The 13,156-nt window shown below is 44.4% G+C and overlaps 1 protein-coding gene and 1 non-coding gene across 5 annotated transcripts in view; both read left to right on the top strand.

The window, feature by feature from the left end:
* Positions 1–13,156, top strand: part of LOC126291818 (interference hedgehog) — a 505,061-nt gene that overhangs the window by 60,143 nt on the left and 431,762 nt on the right. The gene's annotated exons all lie outside the window — the stretch shown is intronic.
* On the top strand, positions 3,040–3,114 carry Trnas-uga (transfer RNA serine (anticodon UGA)). The gene has a single exon. It is a non-coding gene; the product is annotated as a tRNA-Ser (tRNA).

The following is a 13,156-nucleotide window of genomic DNA, read 5'->3' on the forward strand; positions in this document are numbered from 1 at the left end:
GTCGTATTATTAACAAGCTTTCTGTGAGCATTTTGGATGATCAGGTTCAGACAGTGGTACAATGTTTGTTCCCGAGTGGTGATGCCGTGTTGCAGAGTGACAGGGCCCATGATCAAACCGTCCATGATTGGTTTTCTGAGCATGGGCATGGATTTGCGCTACCATGGCCACCAGAGCTCTGTACTGTTGAGCCTTTGGGGTCTAATTTGGAGATAAGCGTGCTTGATCGCTATCCACCACCATGATCGTTATCCTATCTTGTCACTACTTTGCAGCATGAATGGTACGAGATTCCAGGAGCAGTATTTATCCGTTCCAAGACGAGTGGAAACTGTTTTAAATGCTGGACAGTGTCCTACATCGGGCATGGTTATGTACGTTTCTGGTGTTTCCAGACTTTTGTCCAACTACTGTATTTAACTCATTTTGCAACGTGCCCTTAGAAAAATTGTAAATGACTGTGCTTTAACAGCCGGCAGGGGTGGCCGAGCGGTTCTAGGCGCTACAGTCTGGAACCCCGACACCGCTACGATCGCAGGTTCGAATCCTGCCTCGGGCATGGATGTGTGTGATGTCCTTAGGTTAGTTAGGCTTAAGTAGTTCTAAGTTCTAGGGGACTGATGACCTCAGCCATTAAGTCCCATAGTGCTCAGAGCCATTTGAACCATTTTTTGTGCTTAAACTGACACACAATATTTTTAGCGCAACGCAACCTCTCATAAATTCCTACAAAAGAATGGCCCTGACTAACAATAACCCATACCTTTCATGAATCACTTACCTTACAAAAATCTTCGCTACTCAAAATACTGGAATACAGCGAGCGCCAATAAAAGATTCTAACTAATGAAGTCAGTAACTACTGACAGGCATAGTTAGCAAATGAAAGAATTTGATAGAGAACAAACAATGTATTTACCTTAATAATGTTCAAAAGTCGTAATATATACCAGTTCATGACATCCAGTCTTACAAATTTACTGTCTCAGATGGACACACGTCCAGATCATCCGCTCTCAAAACTCTGCCATGTGTCTCCCCACATCCACCACTGCTGGCGGCTCACCTCCAACTGCGCAACGCCACGCGCTGTTAACAGCCAACTGCCCAACACTACAATAGGAAATATTTTAACAATGCAAACCGGCCACAGACTGCACACAGCACAGCCAGTGAATTTCATACAGAGCGGTACGTGGCGTTACCAATATAAAAACCTAAACAGCCTACTTACATAGCCCCCATGCTCCCCACAAAAATTTTTCCAAATTGTTTCGGGCACTGGCCAATACATTTTTGAAAATATTTTTTTCTTAATTGCAATGACAAAGATATCAAATGCACACACTTACTGATACGCTATTGGTCAAAAGCGAAGATTTTCTCACAGTCAGTGTGGCATCCGTACCAGATCGGGTTGACGGAGGAAATAGAGAAGATCCAAAGAAGAGCGGCGCGTTTCGTCACAGGGTTATTTGGTAAGCGTGATAGCGTTACGGAGATGTTTAGCAAACTCAAGTGGCAGACTCTGCAAGAGAGGCGCTCTGCATCGCGGTGTAGCTTGCTGTCCAGGTTTCGAGAGGGTGCGTTTCTGGATGAGGTATCGAATATATTGCTTCCCCCAACTTATATCTCCCGAGGAGATTACGAATGTAAAATTAGATTCGAGCGCGCACGGAGGCTTTCCGGCAGTCGTTCTTCCCGCGAACCATACGCGACTGGAACAGGAAAGGGAGGTAATGACAGTGGTACGTGAAGTGCCCTCCGCCACACACCGTCCGGTGGCTTGAGGAGTATAAATGTAGATGTAGATGTAAAGACCATAAAGATAGTCCTGATCATTCATCACAGTTGTAATTACAGTTTTTTTTCCTCAAAATTCTGAGCAGTAAAAGAAAATGCACACGGAAGTAGTGGATTTCCATGCAGTCTTGAAGAAGTAGTGTTGTCCTTCCAACGGAAAGACAGTGGTGTCTCTTGACATGCAGACAGGTAATGGGCCACAACAGAGCAAACCCACAACAGAGTCAGTCGAAGTTGTGAAGAATATTTGTAGGTAGGTCATCACAGATCAGACCCACTGTAGCCCTTGTAGAGTACAATTTGTAAAGTAATGATACGTCTGAAGCCGTTTTGTACAGGGGAGTTGGACCCATTACAGAATCGGCGGGGTGCAGGTGTTACTGGTGTGTTATTAATTTTCCAGCTTATCCGAGCCTGAAGACGCATTCCGCCGGAGTTGATGCAGGAACGCGGATCCGGTACGAACAGTTGCGCTGCAGCCAGCAGCCACCAGGATACTGGGGCCCGTGCCGCCGGGTCACGACAGGAGCGGACGCAGGGGTCCGTCAGCCTTGAACCTAACCTCGGCGCATCCTCTCCCTCGCAAGCCGTCTGCTCTCTCTCTCTCTCTCTCTTTCTCTGCCTCTTCCTCATCCTGACATTCTATTCTCATGGCTGGCAAAATTACACTAGTACATTATATCACAAACACATCTTCTCTGCGTATGAAAGGCAACGTCCTGACTGACTGACTCTTCACCGCCCAGCCCAAACTGTTAAGGACAGAAACTTCACATTTGGAAAAGGTGTGGAGCTTATACTGTAGGCGTCGTTTGAGATGGGATTTATCGAGATTCCAATCCTAAGTGAGTAAAATATAAGATGAAGGTTTTTTTTAACAACTGTCACTATTAAGGCAATTATGAAGCTAGACCAACGAAAATTGGTATCTGCTTTCTCTGTCAGAAATAAAGAAACATGTGTTTCAGTGAAACTTCCTGGCAGATTAAAACTGTGTGCCGGACCGAGACTCGAAATCGGGATCTTTGCCTTTCGCGGGAAAGTGCTCTACCAACTGAGCTACCCAAGCATGACTCACGCCCCGTCCTCACAGCCTTACTTCTGCCAGTACCTCGTCTCCTACCTTCCGAACTTAGTGCTCGTTCTGCAAGGTTCGCAGGAGAGCTTCTGTTAAGTTTGGAAGGTAGGAGACGAGGTACTGGAAGAAGTAAGGCTGTGAGGACGGGACGTGAGTCGTGCTTGGGTAGCTCAGTTGGTAGAGCTCTTGCCCGTGAAAGGCAAAGGTCCCGAGTTCGAGTCTCGGTCCGGCATACAGTTTTAATTTACCAGGAAGTTTCATATCAGCGCACACTTCGCTGCAGAGTGCAAAACTCATTGGGGAAACATCCCCCAGGCTGTGGCTAAGCCATGTCTCCGCAGTATCCTTTCTTTCAGGAGTGCTAGTTCTGCAAGTTTCGCAGGAGAGCTTCTGTTAAGTTTGGAAGGTTGGAGACGAGGTGCTGGCAGAAGTAAGGCTGTGAGGACGGGGCGTGAGTCGTGCTTGGGTAGCTTAGTTGGTAGAGCACTTGCCCGCGAAAGCAAAAGGTCCCGAGTTTGAGTCTCGGTCCGGCACACAGTTTTAATTTGCCAGGTAGTTTCATATCAGCGCACAGTCCTATGAGGGTGAAATACAGGGTGAAATCTTTTTAACGAAATAAATCATTATTAAAGAACTACTACAGTATTTTTAAAGTCACTTCTACGAAAACCGGTGTTACGCTTCTCGGTTACAAATAAAAGAATTCGTGTTTCGCGTTTTTTCTAAATTAGATCTCTGTGGGGGTAAAATAAGCAGTGAAAGTTTTCATTGTAATTGTTCATTATGAAAGTATGTTTGCAGCTAAATCTATGAAAATATTTTTTTTTCTTCTCTGTCGGAAATAAAACATACGGAGTCACTCTTTTTTTGGGAATTCGACCTCTTAAGGAGGTGAAATAAGGGATGAAAAGTTTTATGAAAGTATTCTATTGCGAAAGAATTTTTAAAGCTAAATCTTTGAAAATAGATGTTTGGCTTATCGGTTAGAGATGAAAAATACGTGTTCATTGTTTATTGGAAATTCAACCCCTAAGGAGGTGAAACAGGATCAGACTAATTCACTGAGTCATCGTCGGCCACCCCAAACCGCTAAGGATACAAACCTACTACATTCGACTATATTCCATTATCCTCGTTTTGCTTTTGTTGATGTTCATCTTATACCCTCCTTTCAAGACACTGTCCATTCCGTTCAGCAGCTCTTCCAGGTCCTTTGCTGTCTCTGACAGAATTACTATGTCATCGGAGAACCTCAAAGTTTTTTTTTTTCTTGTCCATGGATTTTAATTTCTACTTCAAGTTTTTCTTTTGTTTCACACGCCATAGTGAACACATTAACCAGTTGTCGGAATATGTGCGTAAATCTGTTAATTTGGAAGAAACGAAGAACGCTTTCGTCTATTGTTATGCATGATGCAATTATTTACGTTCAGTGTTCTTCTTTCTGTGTTCTGCTTCTGCTTTGATATCAGCCGTTTTATACTGTTTTGTGGCAAAATAGACGCAACCTTGAAAACCTTCCGTTTGTTGATTTAATTTTCGACACCAGTCTGTATTTAGAGATAAAAACGGATCAAGATAAATGCTGTACAAAGAGAAATACAGTGGAAGTACTAGGTCTACAACGTTGCTTCCGCGGTTTTTTTCTCTAAGTCCGAGACTTTTTTGTGAAAAACTTACAAAAAATTTACGATTCAAGGTATTGGCCATCGTTTGCCACTTGTTTCTTCTTGCTTTATGGCAGCATATGAATCCCGCAGTGTATAAACTAGGCATCTTTTGAGGGGAGCCACGAATCGATCCATTTTTTACAATTGTTCATAATACCGCAAGTGTTCGTCAGCTATGTCGTGTGTCATAGACCCAGAAGGGTGGCAGTCAAAGGGTGGAATATCTGGAGGATACAGCAGGTAGGGTATACTTTCCCATTTCAACGTTTCCAAGTATGATTTGACGGGATTTTCGACATGGGGTCGTGCACTGTCATGCTGCAAAATCATTTTTTCATGTCTATCGCTGTAGTGTGGCCGTTTGTCTTTCAGTGCTCTGCTCAAACACATCAATTGCTTTCGATAACGATCTCCTATGATTGTTCCATGCAGTTGCAGTAGCTTTCCCTTTTTCACAACCCTGCCGGTCTTCTATCTATCTATCTCTATCTATCTATCTACATGACTACTCTGCAATTCACATTTAAGTGCTTGGCAGAGGGTTCATCGAACCACAATCATAATATCTCTCTACCATTCCACTCCCGAACAGCGCGCGGGAAAAACGAACAGCTAAACCATTCTGTTCGAGCTCTGATTTATCTTATTTTATTTGGATGATCATTCCTACCTATGTAAGCTGGGCTCAACAAAATATTTTCTCATTCGGAAGAGAAAGTTGGTGACTGAAATTTCGTAAAAAGATCTCGCCGCGAAGAAAAACGTCTTTGCTGTAATGACTTCCATCCCAATTCGCGTATCATATCTGGTTCAACTGGCTCTGAGCACTATGGGACTCAACTGCTGTGGTCATTAGCCCCCTAGAACTTAGAACTACTTAAACCTAACTAACCTAAGGACATCACACACATCCAAGCCCGAGGCAGGAATCGAACCTGCGACCGTAGCAATCGCACGGTTCCGGACTGCGCGCCTAGAACCGCGAGACCACCGCGGCCGGCCGTATCATATCTGCCACACTCTCTTCCCTATTACGTCATAATAAAAAACGAGCTGCCCTTTTTTGCACCCTGGCGATGTCCTCCGTCAATCCCACCTGGTAAGGATCCCACACCGCGCAGCAATATTCTAACAGAGGACGAACGAGTGTAAGCTGTCTCGTCAGTGGACTTGTTGCATCTTCTAAGTGTCCTGCCAATGAAACGCAACCTTTGGCACGCCTTCCCCACAATATTATCTATGTGGTCTTTCTAACTGAAGTTGTTCGCAATTTCAACACCCAGGTATTTAGTTGAATTGACAGCTTTGAGAATTGTACTATTTATCGAGTAATCGAATTCCAACGGATTTCTTTTATTACTCATGTGGATCACCTCACACTTTTCGTTATTTAGCGTCAACTGCCACCTGCCATACCATACAGTAATCTTTTCTAAATCGCTTTGCAACTGATACTGGTCTTCGGATGACCTTACTAGACAGTAAATTACAGCACCATCTGCGAACAACCTAAGAGAACTGCTCAGATTGTCACCCAGGTCATTTATATAGATCTTCGACGTCAAAAACACCATTCTTGAAGCATGGAAACCATTTTCTGAGAATGATGATTATGATGATGAGGTTTGGTTTGTGTGGCGCTCTACTGCGCGGTTATCAGCGTCCGTACAAATTTCCAACCTTTTCTCAGCCCAATCTCGCAACTTTCATAAATGATGATGAAATGATGACGACAACACAAACACCCAGTCATCTCAAGACAGGTGAAAATCCCTTACCCCGCCGGGAATCGAACCCGGGACCCCGTGCTCGGGAAGAGAGAACGCGACCGTGAGACCACGAGCTGAGGACATTTTCTGCGAAGTTCTGTCACTAACAGGCGTCACATGTCTTACCCAGCTTTTTTTTTTAGCCTTAGCCGCAGATTTCTTCATATGAAATCAGAACATTAAGACGTCCCGCAGATGACGAGAATTGGGCTCATAAGTTGACGTATTCAGTCGAGAATAACTTTATGATGCAATCAAAAATCGACTGATATTTTGATGGCGTTATGTTCTGAAATACCTAAGCTTACTGTAAGACACTTACGACGAACGACTTGCACAACTACTTTCCACTACTGCCGTCTATTGCAAAACGGCGGAAGCAAAGTTGTAAACCTAATAATTGTAAGAAAATTGAAGATGAACCGTGCATTAGGTATACTAGTGACATCGAGGACGACCTACAAGGTTTATAAAGTAATGAAACAGTTTGAAAACGACGGGGAAGGATGCAGCCTGTATGAAGACGATATCAGAAGAACGTTGGAAACACATTACAAGGGCATACGGTAGAGTAAAAACCGGAAGTACCATTAGAAAATGTCACGTACGAAGCTTACTCGGGTGATCAGAGTCAGCGAAACCTAATCTGGAGCGTCCGTGTCAGCCGTCAGCAGTCAGCGGGCGCTGAAACCACGGAGTCAGCAGGTGTCTCGCGTGTAGCAGTCGCCATAGGAAGCGGGGCTCGTTTTTGTACTGGTTTACCTACGAAAGTCGCCTGCTGTATAGGGAGATATGCGCCACCCTGAAATATGACTTCATTGCCGGAAGTACAACCACACTGCGCTCCACAGGTCACCGTTCACGGCCACGCGGAATGTACTTTAAGGACAGATGCAGGGCACCATTGCGGAAAAAAAAATTTGAATTTTTTAATTTGCGTAATTTATTAGATGGATTCTTCAAGAATAACATCGCAAAGTTTCATAATCGAATTCTGGCTAGAAATGCGTTTTAAAAAGCTTGCTTGGGTGGTCTGCGACTGCCACGCCTCGTCTTTCTACGCTGTGATCCACACCTCCTCTACTGAGCGAGGTGGCGCAGTGGTTAGCACACTGGACTCGCATTCGGGAGGACGACGGTTCAGTCCCGTCTCCAGCCATCCTGATTTAAGATTTCCGTGATTTCCCTAAATCGTTTCAGGCAAATGCCGGGATGGTTCCTTTGAAAGGGCACGGCCGACTTCCTTCCCAATCCTTTCCTAACCCGAGCCTTCGCTCCGTCTCTAATGACCTCGTTGTCGACGGGACGTTAAACACTAACCACCACCATCACACCTCCTCTAAGCTTAAGCTTGTTTTGGTTCCATTTTCGTTCACACTATCGAAACGATCTGCAGGTGAGTCTAGAAGGCTGTGGGAAAGATTATCTTTGCTGGTTCCTTTGTTTATAACGTAATTTCTTTCAATAGAACGTGTTACGAACATATTTCAGCTTGTACGTTTGCATATATCAGTCTGTTTTGGTCGAAATGGGTCGTAACAGTGGACGCATATTAAAAGAAGTGAGAAAATGTGCAGGATATTTAAATAACAGCTTCATCAAAGTTTTTGTCATTCACATAATGACCACGGTTACACACGTGATTTGTCTCGAATTACACTGACTGTGGCTTCGTGCCATACGATGACAAGGCGAAACATTGTGACCAGGGCACACGGTGACTCTGAATCTCACCTATTGGCGCCCATCATGAGAGACATGAAGGACCATACCCATCGCAAAGACCGTTAATCCATTAATCGTTAACAAACGAAGTTGACTTTCCGAGTGACGGATTAACTTTAACGTATTAACTTCTGAGTTAATTCTAGAGAACGTCGACGGATTCTTTAATTTTATGACAAAAATGACACCGCACGGCGCACGGAAATCACGTTCTGACTAGTTCGGGTTAAGAAAGTGTGTGCCTACACCGGGTCGCGCGCTATTGACGTGAACAATCGAGTGCAAGTGAGAATAACTGGGTGTTGGCTGTTTATTTTCGTTTGTTTGCAACGTTCGCAAAGACAGTGGTTCCCATCCTGTGAGTAATTACCCCCTCAGGAGTCAAATGAAATTTTTCGAGTGGTAAGAACTAAACGATTTCACTCTGTTCAGTAACACAATTAAATTATTTTCAAAAGATTACTTCCATTATTCTAAGACTATTATATTGATTATATCAATAATTACTTTTTTCAATTAGTAACATTAATCCAGTGAAGCTTGCAGGTTCCTCACATACTTCACCCACTACACACATGTGGTGCTTTGTCCCGTACATCGCTGATGATAAAAGTGAGACAAACATGTAACAAATACTAAATATCTCAAGAAAATGTCTTTTCCAAGTTATAGATAGTACCTGCAGTCGTCCAGAAATTGCTTCATTGCCCACTTCGAAACAAATAAATCGATTAATTGACTGCAAGACGCAGCAGTAATTACATCAGGCTGTACGCAGTATTATTATTATTATTAGAAGACTAATTAGACAGTCTGAAGTCGTCCTATTTATGCCAGTCGAGAAATAAGGAGTCCACCAATCAGGTGATTCACAAACAGTAAGTATAGTGCACACATCTGAACTTGTTTGATTTTAAAAGGCATTGCAGTAAGTGCCGCAAAGGAGAGGAGACATGCAGCAGTTGTATGATTCGCAATGCTTCCTGAAATAATACAACTGATAGCACACCGGACTCGGGATGACAACAGTTCAATCCGCGTCCGGCCATTCTGATTTAGGTTGTCCGTGATTTCCCTAAATCGCTCCAGGCAAATGCCGGGATGGTTCCTTTGAAAGGGCACAGCCGACTTCCTACCCAATCCTTCCATATTCGGATGAGACCGATGACCTCGCTGTTTGGTCTCTTCCCCCAAAACAACCCCAACCGCCATAAACCAACGTATCCGGATGTAGCCTTGGATGGATTTCTGACATACAGACGACACTGTGAAAAAATCCATCGGAAGGTGGGCTCCAGAAACAATATTTTGCGGAAAATCGTAAACAGCAAATGAAGAGCAAAGCCTCTAGCCTGAGAACCACCGCACAAGCACTCTCTACTCTACAGCTGAATACGCCTGCGCGGTGTGAACGAGATCCACCCATGTGAAGAGGGTCGACGTAAGACTTAATAAAATATTTCGAATAACAACACGGTGTGAAACCCACGCCCCTAACAAAGCTTTACAGAGCTGCTCGTCTTGCGAGTCCCAGCTCCGAAGAACATCTCACGAACTCACAGAGAGGCTCAGACAAACCGTCGATGATCGACATCCTCTCTCTGCCATTTAATGCAAGACTGGACAACCGAGGTCCCGTGAAAGGTTGTTAAACAGCGCCATTAAAGAACCACCACCTGACTATCCTCCAGCACAGATAATGGTTCGCGGCTCCACAACAAACTGGAAACATGGCGGACCCTGAACCGCATAAGACAAGGGGTGGGCAAAGTGAAAACAAACGTGATCTGGTGGGCTCATGGTAATCTGGTTGCCGAGAAGTGCGTTTGAGGTGTTGTTCAAGACATGGAAAACCACCTGTCCTGTCCAAACTGTCTCTACTGATGCAAACTCAACGGTTTGTTCAAAAAATGGTTCAAATGGCTCTGAGCACTATGGGACTCAACTTCTGATGTCATCAGTCCCCTAGACTTAGAACTACTTTAACCTAACTAACCTAAGGACATCACACACACTCATGCCCGAGGCAGGATTCGAACCTGCGACCGTAGCAGCCCCGCGGTTCCGGACTGCAGCGCCAGAACCGCACGGCCCCCGCGGCCGGCTCAACTGTTTGTGACTGGTTAAGAAAGAAGCCCTGGACGTAGCCCAATACTGGGTTGCAAGACTATGATCTGTTTCCGGACACACAGAAGCAAAAGTAATTGCTTCTTGAACCCATTGATATCCAGAGACAATTACGTTCTTCACAACAAATTCCCACAGCCGATCATTTTTAAGACTAACTTTATTTCATAAATCAAAGCAATCCAAGGGCTGCTGCATTCCTTACAGTGTATGGACCGTACCCGGCATATTCATGTTGCTATGGAGCGGTGGAGTGCCCCACATATGATCACGTAGCAGCCGAACTAAGACAACGGCTTCCTGCTTCAAATGGCTCTGAGCACTATGGGACTTAACATCTGATATCATCAGTCCGCTAGAACTTAGACCGTAGCGGTCGCGCGGTTCCACACTAAAGCGCCTAGAACCTCTCGGCCACACCGGCCGGCTGGCGACTTCCTGATCGTGAGACATATCACCTACTTAGACAAGAGGAAACTTTTGACGTATTGCACACCTTGACTAATCAGATTTCACAAAAAAGCTTCGGGGAGTTCTTACGGGAAAACGGCCAACAGTAGAACATAGAAGATGTAGTTAGATCGCACCTGTTCATTGAGGAGAAAGGTGCGATGATTATCACGAATTTGACAACAGCACTTAATTTAATTGTAGTGTAGAATCGGATTTAGAATAAGAAGTTTTTTTTAAGTTATTTTTTCAGGAGACTGCAGTGGGTGATAAAGCTTTACAGGCCAGCCCAGCGCCGGGATACGCCCCCTGAGAATAACTCGGTGGACATCGGCCGATAAATTGCCAAGGGCTTGTATATTTACTGGCACAACCTGTAACGCTGCAGGCAGTAGATTTAATCCTTAGAATACAATATTATTACGTGTATCAGGATTTCTGTTGGAACTGTAGTATCGTTGCAGTTTTACGTACGTTAATAGGACCCAGTGATTAGTTCAGGTAATGGGTAGATATGAGCAAATAAAGGAATACAGGAGACTTTCTGTGAAAGAAAAAGAGCTATTGGCAGAAGTACAGCTGTGAGTACGGGTCTGTGACTCGTGCTAGGGTAGCTCAACCGGTAAGAGCACTTGCCTGCATTAGCTCAATTTTACAAGGAGTACACGGTATTGGCCCTTTACCTAGCTTGCGTTTATCGTGAATCTCTCGCGCGGTACAAAGTCCCAAGCGACAGGAAAAAAGCGCAGGTGACTCCAGTATATAAGGAAGGTAAAGTAACGGAATCGCAGAAGTGCAGACCAATATTGGCAACTTCTGTTTGCTGCACATCCTTTAACATATTCTCAATTCGGATATAATAAACTTTCTTGAGACTAAGAAACTTATGTCCACGAATCAGCATCGTTGCAGAAAGCATCGCTCGGCGAGTGTTCATCAGAGACAGGGATATCGTCCGGAGTGCCCCAGGGAAGTGTGATAGGACCACTGTTGACCTCTGTATACATAAATGATTTGTCGGACCGGGTGGCAGCGACCTGCGTTTGATTTCTCACGATGCCGTGATGTACGGCAAGGTATCGAAGTTGGGTGACTGTAGGGAGGTACAGGACGACTTAGACAAAATTTCCAGTTGCTGTGATGAACGGCAGCTGGCCCTAAACGTGATGGAAATGTAAGTTAATACAGATGAGTAGGAAGATCAAAACTGTAATGTTCCGATACATTTTTTTACTAGTGTCCAGCTTGATACAGTCAAGTAGTTTAAATATTTGGGCGCAACGTTGCGAAGAGAAATGAGAGGAAACGAGCATGTGAAAACTATGGTAGGGAAGGCAAATGGTCGACTTCGGTTTATTGGGAGGATTTTAGAATAGAGTGGACCACTTGTAAAGAGACCGCATATAGGACACTGGTGCAACATATTCTAGAGTGCTACTCGAGTGTTAGGGATCCGTAACAAGACGAATTGAAGGAAGACACCGCAGCAAATCAGAGGCGGGCTGCTAGATTTGTTACTGATAGATACTAACAATACGCAAGTGATACAGAGATACTTCGGGAACTCAAACGGAAATCCCTGGAGAGATGGTGACGTTCTTTTCTAGTAAAACTATTGAGAAAATTTAGAGAACTGGCATCTGAAGCTGACTTTCGAACGATTCTACTGCCACCAATATACAGGGTGGTCCATTGATCGTGACCGGGCCAAATATCTCACGAAATAAGCGTCAGACGAAAAAACTACAAACAACGAAACTTGTCTAGCTCGAACGGGGAAACCAGATGGCGCTATGGTTGGCCCGCTAGATGCGCTGCCATAGGTTAAACGGATATCAACTGCGTTTTTTAAAAATAGGAACCCGCATTTTTTATTACATAATCATGTCGTACGTAAAGAAATATGAATGTTTTAGTTGGGCCACTTTTTCGATTTTTGATAGATGGCGCTGTAGTAGTCACAGACGTAGAAATACGTGGTATCACGTAACATTCCGCCAGTGCGGGCGGTATTTGCTTTGTGATACATTACCTGTGTTAAAATGGACCGTTTACCAATTGCGGAAAAGGTCGATATCGTGTTGATGTATGGATATTGTGATCAAAATGCCCAACAGGCGTGTGCTGTGTATGCTGCTCGGTATCTTGGACGACATCACCCACGTGTCCGGACCATTCGCCGGATAATTACGCAATTTAAGGGAACATGAAGTGTTCAGCCACATGTGAAACGTCAGCCACGACCTGCAACAAATGATGATGCCTAAGGGGGTGTCTTAGCTGCTGTCGCGGCTAATCCGCACATCAGTAGCAGACAAATTACGAGAGAATCGAGAATCTCAAAAACGTCAGTGTTGCGAATGCTACATCAACATCGATTGCATCCGTACCATATTTCTATGCACCAGGTATTGGATGGCGACGACTTGGAACGTCGTGTACGGTTCTGCCACTGGGCACAAGAGAAATTACCGGACGATGGCAGATTTTTTGCACACGTTCTATTTAGCGACGAAGCATCATTCACCAACAGC

This window comes from Schistocerca gregaria, chromosome 9 (assembly GCF_023897955.1).
Source record: "Schistocerca gregaria isolate iqSchGreg1 chromosome 9, iqSchGreg1.2, whole genome shotgun sequence".
Classification (NCBI taxonomy): Eukaryota; Metazoa; Arthropoda; class Insecta; order Orthoptera; family Acrididae; genus Schistocerca; species Schistocerca gregaria.